We start from the raw sequence: 13,175 nt of genomic DNA, 5'->3' as shown, positions 1-13,175 counted from the left end.
CTAATTCTTGCCATCCCTAACACTTTGTATTAATCATGTTTTACAATTTTCTGTACTTTATGATACTTTGAATTGGAGTTTTGCAGACCTGAGAGAGACTGTCCTTTCCTGGGCTAGCTAACTCCTATAGATAGCAAATGACTTCCCTTGTAGCATGCCTTTCATATGCAAACCTACCAATCCAAAGTCCATACCTCCCAACTACCTCCTTCACCCGTTTTTCTTTTCTTTTCTTTTCATTTTTTATTTATTTTTTAAATTTATTTTCAGTGTTCTGGAATTCATTGTTTATGCACCACACCCAGTGCTCCATGCAGTACGTGCCCTCTATAGTACCCACCACCAGGCTCACCCAACCTCCCACCACCCGCCCCTCAAAAATCCTCAGATTATTTTTCAGAGTCCATAGTTTCTCTTGGTTTGTCTCCCCCTCCAATTTCCCCCAACTGTCTTCTCCTCTCCATCTCCCCATGTCCTTCCGTGTTATTTCTTATGCTCCAAAAATAAGTGAAACCATATGATAATGGACTCTCTCTGCTTGACTTATTTCACTCAGCATAATCCCTTCCAGTCCCACCCATGTTGATACAAAAGTTGGGTATTCATCCTTTCTGATGGAGGCTTAATACTCCATAGTGTATATGGACAACGTCTTCCTTATCCATTCGTTTGTTGAAGTGCATCTTCTTTCCACAGTTTGGCGACTGTAGCCATTGCTGCTACGAACATTGGGGTACAGATGGTCCTTCTTTTCACTACACTGTATCTTTGGGGTAAATACCCAGTAGTGCAATTGCAGGGTCATAGGGAAGTTCTATTTTTAATTTCTTAAGGAATCGCCACACTGTTTTCCAAAGTGGCTATACCAACTTGCATTCCCACCAACAAGGTAAGAGGGTTCCCCTTTCTCCACATCCTCTCCAACACACGTTGTTTACTGTCTTGTTAATTTTGGCTATTCTAACTGGTGTCAGGTGGTATCTCGATGTGGTTTTGATTTGAATCTCCCTGATGGCTAGTGATGATGAACAATTTTTCACTTGTCTGTTAGTCATTTGTATATCTTCATTGGAGAAGTGTCTGTTTATGTCTTCTGCCCATTTTTTGACATGATTATCTGTGGTTTTTTTTTTAAGATTTTATTTATTTATTTGACAGACAGAGCTCACAAGTAGGCAGAGAGGCAGGCAGAGAGAGAGAGAGGAGGAAGCAGGCTCCCTGTGGAGCAGCGAGCCTGATGTGGGACTTGATCCCAGGACCCTGAGATCATGACCTGAGCCAAAGGCAGAGGCTTAACCCACAGAGCCACCCTGTGATTATCTGTTTTGTATGTGTTGAGTTTGAGGAGTTCTTTATAGATCCTGGATATCAGCCCTTTGTCTGTATTGTCATTTGCGAATATCTTCTCCCATTCCGTGGGTTGCCTCTTTGTTTTGTTGACTGTTTCCTTTGCTGTGCAGAAGCTTTTGATCTTGATGAAGTCCCAAAAATTCATTTTTGTTTTTGCTTCCTTTGCCTTTGGAGTCATATTTTAAAGGAGTTGCTGTGGCTGATGTTAAAGAGGTTACTGCCTATGTTCTCCTCTAGGATTCTGATGGATTCCTGTCTCATGTTGAGGTCTTTTATCCATTTCGAGTTTATCTTTGTGTGTGGTGTAAGAGAATGGTTGAGTTTCATTCTTCTATACATAGCTGTCCAATTTTCTCAGCACCATTTATTAAAGAGACTGTCTTTTTTCCACTGGATATTTTTTCCTGCTTTGTCGAAGATTATTTGGCCATATCTGGCTTTCTACTCTGTTCCACTGGTTTATGTGTCTGTTTTTATGCCAGTACCATGCTGTCTTGGTGATCACAGCTTTGTAGTAAAGCTCTTCACCGGGTTTTCTAAGGAATCTTAGATTCTTGGCGGGTATTTCTCTGCCTTAATCATCCCAGGGCCAGGTATCAGATAACCTGAGACAGCCCTTATGCCTCAGAACCCACTGAATATTTCAAACTAGCCAATGCTTAGCTTGCTTACCCTTTCTGACCCATCCCTTTCCATGAAAACCATAATAAAGCTATGATTTGCCTTCACTCTGTTTCCTGATTAACCCCAGTGCTTCCCCATGTGGCTCTGTGTGACATTCCATGCTCCTTCCTCTTAGGAGCTGCAAGTCACAAAATATCTTTTTTTTTTTAAAGATTTTATTTATTTGCCAGATATATAGAGAGAGGGGCACAAGCAGTGGGTGCAGCAGGCAGAGGAAGAAGCAGTCTCCCCATTGAGTAGGGATCCCAATGTGGCTCTCAATCCCAGGACCCTGGGATCATGATCCAAGCCCAAGAAAACCACTTAACTGACTGAAACACCCAGGCATCCCAAGGCAGGCTTACATTTTTATTTTTATTTTAACATATAACATATTATTTGTTTCAGGGGTACAGGTCTGTGATTCCTCAGTTTTACACAATTCACAGCACTCCCCATAGTAAATATACCCTCCAATGTCCATCATGCAGCCACCCAATCCCTCCCACCCCCTCCCCTCCAGCAACCCTCAGTTTGTTTCCCCAGATTAAGAGTCTCTTATGGTTTGTCTCCCTCTCTGGTTTCATCTTGTTTCATTTTCCCCTCCCTTTCCCTATGATCCTGTCTTGTTTCTCAAATTCTTCATATCAGTGAGATCATATGATAATTGTCTTTCTCTGATTGACTTATTTCACTTAGCATAATAGCCTGTAGTTCCCTCCATGTCTTTGTAAATTAGCCTTTACTTTTACCATAAGCCTGATACTCTCACACTTACCCTGACTCTAGTCCTCAACCTGCCTTCAACCTTACCTAATCCTTGATATGACCCTCACTCTGAGGCTGACCCTGAACTTGACAACTATCCTGACCTTGAATTATACATTGACCCTCACCTTAACCCTCATCTTCACACTCACCCTGACCCTAAATTTGACTTGGTTACCCTCATGCTGAAACTGACCCTAGTGATGCAGGCTGGCTGCATCTGAGGACTCAGAGTGGGGGCCATTAGGACCAGCCAAAAGGGTCATTGGCCTTGTACAGGATAGAAATCAAATGCAAACTGAAAAGAAGTGAAAGCAGAGTTTATTAAAGGTATATAGGAAGTGTAGATATGGACAGATATGTCCAGAAGACTTAGAAATGAAAGAAGAGTAAGTCTTATCTTTGCTTGGGGTCTGGAGATTTTAATGAGGATGGTGGTTTGGTGCATATATATTTTTAATAATCTAGGAACAAAGGTCAGTGTTTAGGTGTTCCCCATAAGTCATTTATGTCCTGGAGCCAGGGGTCTTGATAGGTCAGTGCTCTTGGAAAACATTCATGATGACCGCACCCAGTCATGCCTTAGATGTTATCTATTATGCTGGAAGATTCCAAAGAAATCATTAAGTACTTGACCTTTACAAGGAGTACATACAATATCTGTTCTATAAGGCATGTGTAAGATGGGGTTAGTTCCTAGCAAGAATTAGAAGCAGAAAAAGGAGTAAAAAGAAAAACAGTTTTTCAAGGGGTCCCTTTAGTTTTTCTGTCTTACTAGGATAGCTTTTGACTGACCTTGACCCAGACACCAAACATGATGCAGACCTAATTATGTCAAATGACTCTCACTTTAACTCCTATCCTGACTCTGACCTTTAAGTTTACACAGAATATGACCCTGACCTACACCCAATACTGACTATGACTGTGTTCCTGATGTTTAACATGACTCTGGCCCTGATTCTCACACAAACACTGACTTGGATTCTTACCCTCAATGTGACACTAAACTGATACTACATACTTTTCCTATGATGCTGACAATCAACCTGATCCTGACTGTAACCATCACTCTAACTCTGACACAAACCTCACTCTAAAGATGAATCTCATATTTATCTTGACCTTTACTTAATGCTTGCTCTGACCCTGACACTCAGATTCACCCTCCCTAAACTCAATGGCAGCCCTTACCCTTACTTTTATCCTAACATTAGTCAGATATTGATCCTCATCAAGACCCTGATACTTGTCCCAGACATCCCCTGAATGTGACTGAAACCTCATGTTCACACTCTTCTTGACTCTGATCCTCACTGTGACCTTGAAACAAATACAAGACTCATTCTCACCCTGACCCTTACTTCCCTGAATCATGCTAACTCCAATCCTAACCCTTATACAACTCACTGTGAAACTATGACCCTGAATCTGACCATGACCCTGACCCTCCCCATGACACTTACTTCCACACAAACTGTTCACTGAATATTAAACCTAAACCTTCACTGAATATTAAACCTAAACCTAAAATATTAAACCTTTAATATTTAGTGAACAGTTTGTGTGAACGGTTTGCATGAACAATTCAAGCAAAGCTCATGCATATACTTTCTCTGAGTCTATGGCTTGTTTTCATGTTCTCTTGAAGATCTGATACTTAAAAAAAATTAATTCAGGGGTGCCTGGGTGGCTCAGTGGCTTAAAGCCTCTGCCTTTGGCTCAGGTCATGGCCCAGGGTCCTGGGATGGAGCCCAGCATGTGGCTCTCTGCTCAGCGGGGAGCCTGCTTTCCCCCTTCTCTCTGCCTGCCTCTGCCTACTTGTGATCTCTGTCTGTCAAATAGATAAGTAAAATCTTTTAAAAAATTAATTAAAAATGTATCATGTATCTAAATGTAAAGCACAAAACTATAAAACTTTATGAACAAATATAGGAGAAAATCTAGGTGATCTCAGGGTTGGTGATGAATTTCTAGATATAACACCAAAAGCATAATCTGTGAAAGAAAAATATAAGAAGTTGGATTTCATTATAATTAATGAGAGAAAATATTTGTAAAACATATCTGATAAATGACTTGTATCCAAAATACATGAATGATTCTTAGAATTCAACAAGAAAACAACTTGAATTTTAAAAACGGGCAGAGAGAGGAATAGAGACTTAATGAAGAAGATATATAGATGGCAAATAAACATATAAAAATGCTCCACATCTAAGGAATAACACGGAGGACATGGGAGATGGAAAGGAGAAGTGAGTTGGGGGAAATTAGAGGAGGAGACAAACCATGAGAGACTATGGACTCTGAGAAACAAACTGAGGGTTTTGGAGGGAAGGCAGGGGTGGGAGGTTGGGTGAGCCTGGTGGTGGGTATTATGGAGGGCACATATTGCATGGAGCACTGGGTGTGGTGCATAAACAATGAATTCTGGAGCACTGAAAAGAAATTTAAAAATTTTTAAAATGTCAAGGGTAACAACTGAAGAAAAAAATCAAAATTCATAATTTCCAAATTAGATGAAGACCAAAAGTGTTATAAAAATCCATTGATTAAAAATTTTAAAAGGGGGAAAAGGATAATTAGAAAGCACAACATGATAGATTTAAGTCTAAATACAACAGTTATATTAAATGAAATTGTTTTAAAGATTCAAAAAAAATTTGTTCTATGTCTTACTATATATTGGCTCATTGAGTTTAAATTAAAAAAAAAAAAAGGGGGCGCCTGGGTGGCTCAGTGGGTTAGGCCTCTGCCTTCGGCTCAGGTCATGATCTCAGGGTCCTGGGATTGAGTCCCGCATCTGGCTCTCTGCTCGGCAGGGAGCCTGCTTCCTCCTCTCTCTGCCTGCCTCTCTGCCTACTTGTGAGCTCTGTCTGCCAAATAAATAAATAAAATCTTTTAAAAAAATTTAAAAAAATGCTCCACATCATTTATCATCAGAGAAGTATGAATTAAAACAACATTATACCACTCTACATCTTTATGAGTGGTTAGAATCCAAAACAGTGAGAACACCAAATGCTGGTGAAGATGCAGAGCAAAAGAAATTCTCAGCTATTGCATAAAAATGGATACATATAGAAATACTTGTAGAGGGGAGGAGTCAAGATGGCAGAGAAGTAGGAGGCTGTGATGACATCAGATACCAGGGGATCACCTAGATAGCTTATCCAACCATTCCGAACACCTACAAATCTAACAGTAGATCAAAGAGAAGAAGAGCAGCAATTCTAGAAACAGAAAATCAACCACTTTCTGAAAGGTAGGACCTGCGGAGAAGTGAATCCAAAGCGATGGGAAGATAGACAGTGGGGGGAGGGGCCAGCTACCGGCAAGCAGCAGAGCAATGGAGCACAAAATCAGAACTTTTAAAAGTCTGCTCCACTGAGGCACATTGCTCCAGAGGCTAAGCCAGGGTGAAGCTCACCCTCAGCATGGCCTCAGGTCCCGTGGGGTCAGAGAAGGATCGGGGCTGTCTGAGTGTTGCAGAGCTCACAGGTATTAGAGTGGGGAAGCTGGCTACAGAGATGGAGCCAAGGAGTGAGCTCTCAACTCAGGGTTACCTTATCATGATCCATGGCACAAAAAATAGAAATGGAAGGAAAACTTCCAAAATCATTTTATGAGGCCAGCATCACCTTGATCCCAAAACCAGACAAGGATCCCATCAAAAAAGAGAATTATAGACCAATATCCTTGATCAACACAGATGCGAAAATTCTCACCAAAATACTAGTCACTAAGATCCAACAGTATATTAAAAGGATTGTTCACCACGACCAAGTGGGATTTATTCCTGGTCTGAAGGGTTGGTTCAACATCCACAAATCAATCAATGTGATACAATACATTAATAAAAGCGAGAACAAGAACCATATGATACTCTCAATAGATGCTGAAAAAGCATTTGACAAAGTGCAGCATCCCTTCCTGATCAAAACTCTTCAAAGTGTAGGGATAGAGGGCACATACCTCAATATTATCAAAGCCATCTATGAAAAACCCACTGCAAATATCATTCTCAATGGAGAAAAACTGAGAGCTTTTCCACTAAGGTCAGGAACACGGCAGGGATGTCCAATATCATCACTGCTATTCAACATAGTGCTAGAAGTCCTAGCCTCAGGAATCAGACAACAAAAAGAAGTTAAAGGCATCCAAATCGGCAAAGAAGAAGTCAAACTCTCACTCTTTGCAGATGATATGATACTATAAGTGGAAAACCCAAAAGACTCCACTCCAAATCTGCTAGAATTTGTACAGGAATTCAGTAAAGTGTCAGGATATAAAATCAATGCACAGAAATCAGTTGCATTTCTATACACCAACAACAAGACAGAAGAAAGAGAAATTAAGGAGTCAAACCCATTTACAATTGTACCCAAAACCATAAGATACCTAGGAATAAACCTAACCAAAGAGACAAGGAATCTATACTCAGAAAACTACAAAGTACTCATGAAAGAAATGGAGGAAGACACAAAGAAATGGAAAAATGTTCCATGTTCCAGGATTGGAAGAACAAATATTGTGAAAATGTCTATGCTACCTAAAGCAATCCACACATTTAATGCAATCCCAATCAAAACCCCATCCATTTTTTTTCAAAGAAATGGAACAAATAATCCTAAAATTTTTATGGAACCAGAAAAGACCTCAAATAGCCAGAAGAATATTGAAAAAGAAAGCCAAAGTTGGTGCCATCACAATTCCAGACTTTAAGCTCTATTACAAAGCTGTCATCATAAAGACGGTATGGTACTGGTACAAAAACAGACACATAGATCAATGGATCAGAAGAGAGAGCCCAGAAATAGACCCTCAACTCTATGGTCAACTAATCTTCAACAAAGCAGGAAAGAATGTCCAATGGAAAAAAGACAGCCTCTTCAACAAATGTTGTTCGGAAAATTGGACAGCCACATGCAGAAAAATGAAACTGGACCATTTCCTTACATCACACACAAAAATAGACTCAAGATGGATGAAGAACCTCAAAGTGAGACAGGAATCCATCAAAATCCTTGAGGAGAACACAGGCAGCAACCTCTTTGACCTCAGCTGCAGCAAATTTTTCCTAGGAACATTGCCAAAGGAAAGGGAAGCAAGGGCAAAAATAAACTATTGGGACTTCATCAAGATCAAAACCTTTTGCATAGCAAAGGAGACAGTCAACAGAACCAAAAGACAACTGACAGAATGGGAGAAGATATTTGCAAATGACATATCAGATAAAGGGGTAGTGTCCAAAATCTATAAATAGCTTATCAAGCTCAACACCCAAAGAACAAATAATCCAATCAAGAAATGGACAGAGGACATTAACAGGCATTTCTGCAAAGAAGACATCCAGATGGCAAACAGACACATGAAAAAGTGTTCCACATACTCAGCATCAGGGAAATACAAATCAAAACCACAATGAGATACCACCTCACACCAGTCAGAATGGCTAAAATTAACAAGTCAAGAAATGACAGATGCTGGCGAGGATGCGGAGAGAGGGGAACCCTCCTACACTGTTGGTGGGAATGCAAGCTGGTGCAACCACTGTGGAAAACCGTGTGGAGGTTCCTCAAAAAACTGAAAATAGAGCTACCCTATGACCCAGCGATTGCACTACTGGGTATATATCCTAAAGAAACAAACGTGGTGCTCCGAAGGGGCACATGCACCCAAATGTTTATAGCAGCAATGTCCACAATGGCTAAACTATGGAAAGAACCTAGATGTCCATCAACAGATGAATGGATAAAGAAGAAGTGGTATAGATATACAATGGAATACTACTATGCAGCCATCAAAAGAAATGAAATCTTGCCATTTGCGATGACATGGATGGAACTAGAGGACATTATGCTTAGCAAAATAAGTCAATCGGAGAAAGACAACTATCATATGATCTCTTTGATATGAGGAAGTGGAGATGCAACATGGGGGTTTTGGGGGTAGGAAAAGAATAAATGAAAGAAGATGGGACTGGGAGGGAGACAAACCATAAGAGACTCTTAATCTCACAAAACAAACTGAAGGTTGCAAGGGTAGTGGGGTTGGGAGAGGGTGGTGGGGTTATGGACATTGGGGGGGGGGTATGTGCTATGGTGAGTGTTGTGAAGTGTGTAAACCTGGCTATTCACAGACCTGTATCCCTGGGGCTAATAATACATTATATGTTTATTAAAAAAAAAGAAATACCTGTAGATATGCATGTATGCATGTGTTGTTTAGAAACCTAGATTTCCTTGCTCTGTCATTTGAGAAGACCAAAGAGTAAAAACACTCAATAGGAACAAGAGCATCATTTATAATCACCAAAAACTGGAAGCAATCAAGATATACTTCAATAGGTGATTGGATAGATAAACTTATTAACATCTATCTATACAATGGAATATAATTTGGTGATGAAAAGAAATGAGCTGTTAAGTCTTAAAAATACACAACAGAACCTTAAATATATTGCTAAGTGAAAGAGACCAATATGAAAAAAGCTACATAATACATGTTTCTAATTATGTGACATTCTGGCAAAGGTAAAACTATAAAGACAGTAAAAAAGAACAATGGTTGTCAGGAATGAAGCAGGAGGCAGAGAAGGTTAACTATATGAAGCATAGGGTATTTCTTTGGGTGGTGGAACTATTATATATGATACATTTAGGGTGGATACATAGCATTATGCATTTTTCAAAATCTGTAGAACTTTATGACACAAAGAATGTATTGTAATGTATGTAAATTAAAAGAAACATTATTTAGATGAGTCTAAAGAATTTCAGGAAAGAAGTCAGAACTTGACAAGAGAATCCAAATGTATTACAAATGTGTAAGACAGTCTCGCTGAAGGGGATGGGGAATAAAATGTGTTAACCTAAGTGACCTTGGAAATGGTCTAAAAGACTATGGCAGAAGTAACTGCATATAAGAGAGTTGACAAAATTATTTTCTACAGAAATGCATATTAGTAATTCTGATACTGTTATACATGCACATTGGAATTAAACAAACACGTAAATAGATGGTTGGAGTTTGGTTACTCAATGTTAGAGTGGGAATTGAGAGATAGCCAAGGGGGAAAGTTAAGAATTACCCATGTGGTAATGGATTAGTGTTAGAAATAGTGTGAACAGACTTGTAGGAGTGAAGTCATCATTATGGCAGTGTAAGGTGTTCCTCTTTTCTCTTCCCCCCCTTTAAAAATAACCAATTAGACATCCATAACTGAACAAATGTGCCACTGTGCATTACATCAAATCCAAGAGGTTTCTAGTTCACCTCTCTATCTGAAAATAAAGAAAGAGAATCTCAGTAAAGGCTGCAGATTCAAAGGGGTCAGCAAACCCACTCCACCCCCATTCACCACAATTAGGGGGAGGGAATTACAAAACTAGAGATTGCAAAACTGGGAAATACCCACAAACAAGAGAAAATTTATGGAAGTTCAGTCTGCCTAAAGGGGAATTCCATCATGTCATTGGAGCAGGATAAAGACAAGTTTGGACACAGATGAGAGAAGAACTCACCAAGGAGGCACCTCTCCCAGGGCAACACTACAGGGGTGGGCTTTTGGCAACAGCAACAGCCACTTCTCTGGCAGCAGAGGTGGAAAGTGGTGACTGATCTCAGAGTAGATAGAAAGTGAAAGTGAAAGCCAATTATGATTGGCTCTCATAACTGTGCTAGAGAAATCCATTTCTCTCCAGCAGCCCCTGGATTTCTGAGGATTTTTGAGGACCACTATGTCTAGAAAAGGAGGAAAAAGGGAATAAAGCAGATAAATATAGCAAAGGGCATTAAAAGAACATTTCCTGCTATCTATTTCAGGACTTCAGTGAGAAGTCCACTCAAACCTTTGGTAGTACCCTGCTCAAGGATACCTCCACCAGCCATGGGTACTCCAAAAGCAATATGTGCTAAACCCACACCTCCCCATACTCTGCTTTCAGCTCCTTGTGTGCTTGTAAGTAGGTCTGCCAGAGTGAACTCCAGAAGACACAGAGATTGTTCAGATAATAGGCCAAGAAATGTGGCCAAGGGAGAAATAATAAACTTGAGCTATAACACCACCTTCTGGAAAAGAGAAGAATGGTTTCTAATAGCTTGTTGAATTGTAAGAACCAAAGAAGACATAAAAGCCCAATAAGGAAGTGTCTGCTACTTCATATGTGAAAGCCGAAGTCCATTCCTACAAACACTATGAAAAATAAAGGAAATATACTATCACCAAAAGATAGGTGAAAAATAAAAGAAAATGATAATTCTCCAATGGTTAAATGTAAAGACATGGTATATTGCAATCTAACTGATAAAGAATTCAAAATAGCTGTTAGGAAGAAATTCAGTGAACTACAAGAACACTCAGAAAGACAATTCAATGAACATAAAGAATAAAATCAATGAACATAAGGAGTTCTTTACCAAGGAAACTGGAATTATAAAAAGAAACCACACAAATTTCTAGAGCTGAGAAATTCAATGAATAAAATGTAAAAATGCAAAAGAGAGCAGCAGTAACAGGACAGCCGAGGTGGAAAAAAGAAGTGACTTGGATGATAGGAATATAGAAATAATTCAGTTAGAACACTATAGGGAACTAATATTTTTAAAAAGTGAAGAAACCCTATGATCGTTCTCTGATTCCAACAGAAAGGCAAATATAGGGGTGCCTGGGTGGCTCAGTGGGTTAAAGCCTCTGCCTTTGGCTCAGGTCATGATCCCAGGGTCCTGGGATCAAGCCCCACATCGGGCTCTCTGTTCAGCAGGGAGCCTGCTTCCTCCTCTCTCTCTGCCTGCCTCTCTGCCTACTCGTGTCTGTCAAATAAATAAATAAAATCTTAAAAAAAAAAGAAAGGCAAATATAAGAATAATTAATATTCCAGAAGGAGAAGGGAGTTTATTTAAAGAAATAAAAGCTGAAAACTTCCACAGCATGGGCAAAAACTTGGACATACAAGTCCATGAAGCTAATAGAACACCTATTATTTCAGTGCCAAAAGACCTTTTCCAAGACACATTAAAATGGAACTTAAAAAATCAATGATAAAGAATATTAAAGGCATCCAGGAACAAAGAAAGCAACCTACAAAGTAACCTCCATTAGGCTATCAATGATTTCTCAGCCGTCAATAATTTCTCAGCAGGAGAGAGTAGAATGACATATTCAGAGTGTTAGTGGATAAAAAATGCTAGTCAAGAATATATTATATAGCAAAGTCATGCTTCAGATATATCTAATAAAGATTTTTCCAGACAAACAAATGTTAGAGGACTTCACCACCAACCAGATCTGCCTTGAAAGATGCTAAAAAGAATTCTTCAAGCTGAAATGAAAAAAAAAAAAAAGCTAATTAGAGACATAAAAACATGTGAAAGTAACATTCTGGTAAAGATGAAAAATAGACAGCCAGAAATAGAAAATTGTAACTCTAATTAGAATGGTGTGTTAACTACCTAACTGTAATGTAAAAGTTAAAAGGAAAATAGTATTAAAAATAACTATAGCCTAGAAATAAACCAGTGCATGTATGGTCAATTAATTTACCACAAAAGAGCTAAGATAATACAATGGTGAAAGGAGAGTGTCTTCAATAAATGGTGTTGGAAAAACTGGGCAATCATATATAAAAGAATGAAAAAGGACCATTACATTACACCACACACAAAAATCAACTCAAAGTGGATTAAAGACATGAATATAAGATTGGAAACCATAAAACTCCTAGAAGAAAATATAGGCAATAAATTCTTTGACATCAGCCTTGGCAATGATTTTTGAATTTAATATCAAAAGCAAAGACAACAAAAGCAAAAGTAAACAAATGGGACTACCTGAAACTAAAAAGCTTCTGCCCAGTAAATGAAACTATCAACACAATGAAAAGGAAACCTACAAAAGAAGCAAATATTTGCAAATAATATCTGACAAGGGGTTAACATCTAGAATATATAAAGCTCTTCAACAAATGGTGTTGGGAAAATTGGACAGCCACACGCAGAAGAATCAAACTGGACCACTTTCTTACACCACACACAAAAATAAACACAAAATGTGTTGGAGGGGATGTGGAGAAAGGGGAACCCTCTTACACTGTTGGTGGGAATGCAAGTTGGTGCAGCCTCTTTGGAGAACAGTGTGGAGATTCCTCAAGAAATTAAAAATAGAACTTCCCTATGACCCTGCAATTGCACTACTGGGTATTTACCCCAAAGATACAGATGGAGTGAAAAGAAGGGCCATCTGTACCCCAATGTTCATAGCAGCAATGACCACGGTTGCCAAACTGTGGAAAGAACCAAGATGCCCTTCAACGGACGAATGTATAAGGAAGATGTGGTCCATATACACTAAGGAGTATTATGCCTCCATCAGAAAGGATGAATACCCAACT

The sequence above is a fragment of the Lontra canadensis genome, unplaced genomic scaffold (genome assembly GCF_010015895.1).
Source record: "Lontra canadensis isolate GAN:19392208 unplaced genomic scaffold, GSC_riverotter_1.0 scaffold132, whole genome shotgun sequence".
In the NCBI taxonomy this organism is placed as follows: domain Eukaryota; kingdom Metazoa; phylum Chordata; class Mammalia; order Carnivora; family Mustelidae; genus Lontra; species Lontra canadensis.
Note: the sequence above shows the minus strand (reverse complement) of the source record.